Here is a 6,145-nt window from a genome sequence, read left to right as displayed (position 1 = left end):
GGTCACGATGCGAACAGCGCCGCTGCCGCCAAATCCAAAGAGGATTGAAGGTTTTCACCTGGCAGGAGATCGGGGTGGCTAGATTGGGCCCTCAGCTGCGCCTTCATGAAGGAAAGCAGCACCCATGGGCGCCGCCGCCGGCGGGCCGGCCAGACTAGCCAAGGTTCCCCCGGACCCAAGGTACACCGCCACGCTCCAGATGGAGGCCGCCGTCTGCCAGATCGGCGCCGCCGCCATGGATCGGGGCCTCATCCTCGAGATCGGGGATCCCGCGCATCCCGAGCCCGAAGTGAGAGGGCGATGCCTCCGCCGCCGCCGTCGCACGCGCGGGCTAGCCCGGCGCTGACCACCGGCGGCGGCGGAGGGAAGAGCGAGAGGGAGGAGGGGGACCGGTAGCGGAGGGTTGGGTCCTCGGTCGCCCGCGCGGTGGGTGACACAGGGGGAGGGGGTCGCCCCTCATGCATTTAAGGGGATGATTGTAGCGCAAATAAGTTCAGCTGGTTCCAAAAAATTCCTCTGAAAGTAAGGAGGCAGCAGTAACTGCTGGTACTAGCTAGCTAGCTTGCCTGAAAAAACATCCATCCTGCCATCCATGCCAGGGGGCTTGAACATTCTCAAGTAGCTCTCTCGGGTTCTCCAATTCAGTGGTAGCTGTTGGTGAAAGATTGGGATGCAGTTTTATTTCCCACGACCCCTCAAACTGAGAGGAGACTGAGCACAACTTGCCAAGGACAAATGTCACAAGATTTGGTTCCCTGTCTGATCAATATGATCCTACCTTTAGCGAGCTGAGCCACAACCAAATTGAGGCATATAACCTTAGTCTCCAGACCGTAAATAAAGTGCACTTCCTTATGCTAGCTAGGTGAGTACAGGTGCAGTGCGTGTATAACCTTAATTAGTTGGCGACAAGAGAAGAGAGTGCACATAATAAACCAGTGTCAAGTACTCCCAGTGATCTAAACACTCTTATATTTCTTTATGAAGGAAGTACCGTAGTAGTTAAACATGATGACATCACGTACGGTCTCTTATCACCAAATCGTTTTTTAATTTGCCGCTTTACTACCTAGCTAGAGGGTGACAAGAGAACTCGGCCCTGTCAGGCCTCCTTTGGTTCGCATTTTTTTTAGGAATTCCATAGGATAAAAATTTTGTAGGAAATTTTTTTTAGAGCCTTTTGGTTTGTAGATGAAATCATATTCCTATGGAGTAATTCTTCTTGTCCTCCATGTTTTATAGAAAAATAAACATTAACCTGAACTCAATAGAAAAAATCCTATGAAGTGAATCAAAGGACATCTCCTTTTCTATTTCTATTCATAGGATTTGAGATGCATGTCATCTCCTTTCCTATGACTTATCTATTCATAAAAATTTTCTACCCTATGAACCAAAGAAGGCCTGAATTTTATCTAGTAACACCATTCTGCAGTTTTGCGGTGGCTCGGTGTCAGGCCCGTCGAGAGGCATGTGCGAGCTGTGCACGCGCACAGGGCCCTAAAAAACTGAGGGCCCCAAATCATTGTGCCATTACTCATTACTAGTCGAATGCCCGTGCGTTGCCACGGGATAAAGAAATGTTTGTAGAAAAAATGCTTTAACAAGAAAAAAATAATGTTAACCCATCCCTATTTACAAGAAGATACTTATTCTCCTATATCTTTACAAGAAGACATAGTTTCACACATGCCATTGTAGATGGCATGATTCTTGTAAGTTAAAAACTCCCAGAAAAAATCCCGCGAGAAAAGAAACAAGTTAAAATGTCCTTTTACAGTTCAATTCCCTTCATAATATCACAATCAATGCGAGAACATATGTGCAAGTCCTTAATGTTCTTTTACCGGTTAGAGATCCATAATTTTGATCGGAGCCCTTGCTCTTTTCTTTTTGAGTTGGGGCCCTTGCTTTTAGTAGCCAAGCCTCATGGCTGAGATTGCTTGGGGTAAAGACATATAGCTTACTTTGCATTTCTGAATGTTGGGGAAATTAATCATTGTTTATTATTTGAGATTAACAAGTCATCTATTAAGAGTTTTGCAATCGTGAATGATGGGCATTGTTACCACCTAGCATATTCTTCCACCTAAATTGTTGTCCTCCAGAAATTATTATGAACAAATCATAAAAGAATATATCTGCAGACAGACAGTAATGCAAGTACCATCAAAATGGAACAATTAAGGATATGAACAAATGCCTTGTGTTAACTATTCAAAAATTGCAAAGGATTATATACAATTCGCAAATAGTAGTTATTCTGAAAATTAAGTCGACTGAATTTTATTTCTCTATAGAAAAGACATTTAAACATATACAGATGAAAATGCCGCCGAAGACTGCCATCACCTCACAAGCTATATGGATTTGAATCATCCACCGGGTCAAAGAAACCGCCATCGACAAATACAAAAATTCACAGGACTACCTACTTGATAACAATACAAAAATAATATTGGAACACTTTAACACAAAGCCACACAGATCAAGTGCATTCACATCAGTAATAAAAATTACTTAAAGCATGATCATAGTTACACCATGAACAAGAAATGTTGTCGTATCAATTAGAAGAAGAGTCGTTACACGACCAAGAGCCATGTGTGTAACACTTCAAATAAATATAGTACATGTATATGAAATCCAATCCATATTACAATACATCATAGCATCTATACACAAGCAAGGAAGTGAAAGAGAAGTCCATACTTGTCAGGAACAAAGAAGCGACGAACGGTAAAGGCGGAGATGCAGAGGTTATGAGGGTATATGTGACGCCAAGGTGCATCAGAGGAATACCATGATATTTTCTTTAACTTGCAGATCTCCCATCCACTTTTGTGTACGACAGCCAAGGCATCAAGAAATAAAAACATGCATTCCCGGCGTCTCCCATCTGGTCGCTGCACCGTCGTTCACCTTGCTCCAGTAAATCTCTCCTCCCATGGCTCACATTTTCTTCAGCCCGTCCTCAATCTATGTAGTACCAGATCAATGGCTTCTCAAAGAGTATACAACAAAACCATCAGTTAACTACTTTACATTGATAAAGAAATATAACCATTGGAAACTCAATGTATTGGCGGCGTACCTTCATGAGGTAGGCACATGAGAGGCCTGATATGGCGAAGAACCTGTGCCATTGACACCTTTGACACAACCATCTCCGTCCAAAAGGGGCAACATCGACATGGAAATCCATGAAGTAGCATTAAGAAGCTAGCATTCTTCGCTCCGGCCTTTTGTCAAACATTTAAATTATGAACAACGACAATTTCATCTCATAGTCAATATCTGCAGTTTTAAAATGTGGAAAAGAAAGAAAAAGAGAGAGAATCACTTACATAACATCATGCAAACATGGGTAAATAATCATTAGCTACAAAATTTTGATCATTGACAAAACTGTGAAGCTTCCTTTAACGCTTTCTCTCTAGCCTTTCAGAGAAAAAGAAGGATAATGAAAAGCCAATGTGAGCCTTGAAATCACACATCAATTTCTAACTAAGACATGAAATGCTAAGCATTTAAATCCTCTGGTATATGTAACTAATTATTTATTATTAAGTAACATCAGACTGTAAAGATGGTTCTAGGGTTATTCTTGCAGTTCTGCATTATAGAAACTTATCTCACAAATACAGAACTTCCCTTGTACAGCAGTCAATTTATATGCTGGGTAGATATCCAAACCCAAAAATTGAAGCCAAACACAAGGATTTACTCCAACTTCCTCCCGTAATCCTGAATCAGTCACTGAACAATGCAACATGAGCATCCCACGAAGGACAATCAAATTCTAATTTTTTTCAAAAATTAAAACATGGTAAAACCACACAAAATATTAGTTCTAGTTATGTTCCACCAGCAAGAAAAGTACATATAGAAGTAAGTCATATCTGTGGATCAAGAACATATGGAAGCATTACACTGAACCCAAATATTCAATGATGCATCAAATTCTAATTTTTTTTCAACAATTAAAACATGGTAAAACCACACAAAATATTAGTTCTAGTTATGTTCCACCAGCAAGAAAAGTACATATATAGAAGTAAGTCATATCGGGGGATCAAGAACATATGGAAGCATTGTCACTGAACCCAAATATGCAATGATGTCTTTTTTCTTCCTATCCTACTTCAACCTCAGTGACTCCATTGGAGTAAAGACCTGGCAAACAAATGGTGCGGTCGCTAATTTGACACCAACACAACTACCAAATCAAATAAGTCCAAGTTCTTCCGAAGCAAAGAATGTGCATGACGGTGGATGACCTGTTCAACGAGTAGACTCTGGTCATCAGCCACCACCGACATTGACCCGGAGCTCCTCGCCAGCCGAGTGCGTCACCTCCACAACATCTGGCGTGACCCTCCTTTGACAGGTGATGGCCACCGACATCCATACAACAGTTAGTACACAAGGTCAATTCTATATTTCTTCTGCCCATACAAGAATATGCAAACAAGTCAAGTTCATTCAAAAATTGGCAGCTCACTTCTGTTATTACAACAACAGCAGGTCACTTCATTCAGACAACAATAGCAACACAGATCAATATTGTGACAAGGATGTAAAAATAAAATAAGAGAGTTAAAGAGAGAGGGGGGGGGGGTGACAACCTTGCTGACGCCGGCGTTCGTCTTTCCCTTTGTCTAAGAAAAGTGAGGAGTGCGGTGTCGGCACCAATACAGAGAGCGGCGGTAGGAGGGTGCCGACCAAAGACTCATATGAGCTAGCGATGAGCTTGCACTGTTGTTGTCCGACACGGCGTCCGCACCAATGACATACTCGCCAGAGATGAGTCGGATGACCGAGATCGAGTAACTGACCCCCTAGAGACGGGCGGGGCCGCTGACGCCGGCGAGGGCGAGGGCCAGTTTTGGCTCGGCAGACCGCTCGACCAAAATGAGGTGACTTACGCATTGTCTTCACGTGGGTGGCCTCGACTCTTGCACCAGCGCGGGATGGTTCGGGCTAGAAGGCGGAGGGAAGAGCGGCGGGGCCGCCGGCGATGGCTGTGAGGGCGAGCGCGAGGATTGGCGCAAGGGACCCCTTGACCTCGATAAGATGATAACACGGCTTATGCCATTGCCTTCACGTGGGCGGCCTGGGCTCATGCACCGGCGCTACGGTTTGGGCTAAACGGCGGAGGGAAGAGGGGCGGGGTCGACGGCGATGGCAAGGGCGAGGATTGGATCGAGGGACTCCTCGGTGTGGGCTCCTTCACCGGCGCGGCAGTTCGGGCTGGACGGCCGAGGGATTTTTCTCGGTAGACAGAGGTGAGGGACGTGGGTGCCTGATCGTGGTTGTTTTTTGTACGTGGGTTTCTTTTTATTTTTATCGTGGGGGAAGTGGGAATCGTTTTATCGTGCAGAGTAAGTGAGAATTGTACGAGAGATGTGGAAGGTCGAACCATCGCGACGTTCGATTCTCCTTTAATAATAGAGATACCCAGTAACAGGCCAGGCCATCAAGGGATAGCACGAGAGAAAAAGGCCTGCCCACTCTTCCGCCCTTATTCACGAGTCGCCCAGACGCCGGTTCAGCCGTTACGTCAACATTTCATCTACGCGCCGCCTGAATTCTCAAAAAAAAACTGCGCGCCCCCTGCCCAGCTGCCCTGTTCTATGTCTTCGTCTTCATCTGCAGATCTATCCTCATGATTTGTTTCCTCCGTTCGTCCATTCTGAGTCCCCACGACATGAATTTGTGACCCGTTAGGCCGTTCATCTGAGCTGCTGATTGCTTGGACAGGGCTGTTAGAGCATTTCTAGTAGTACCCTTAAACCCTCAAACCTTTAAAAATAACCGATTTTTTATGGGTTGAGACGAAAAATTTCCAAAGAATAGAACCCCTTAACCCTTAAAACCTCAAAAAATTTTAGGGGCTCAACCCCTATTCTCCTTCCCGGCCTGTAGAAACAGGGGTTGGCCAGCCCAACCCCTCCCCGACCCGGTTCCCTCGCCAACGACGCGCGGGAGGGAGTTTTCAGCTCCCCCTACCCGGATCCGGCTGCCGCCGGCCTCCGGCCGCCCTGCCCAGCCGCCCTCCCGCCGCGCCGCGCCCCGGCGCTCCATCCCCGGCTTCCCCTCCGCCTCCCCGCCCCGCCGCGCACCGCCCCGCCTCCCCGCCCCG

This window comes from Triticum dicoccoides, chromosome 4A (assembly GCF_002162155.2).
Source record: "Triticum dicoccoides isolate Atlit2015 ecotype Zavitan chromosome 4A, WEW_v2.0, whole genome shotgun sequence".
Taxonomy (NCBI): domain Eukaryota; kingdom Viridiplantae; phylum Streptophyta; class Magnoliopsida; order Poales; family Poaceae; genus Triticum; species Triticum dicoccoides.
Note: the sequence above shows the minus strand (reverse complement) of the source record.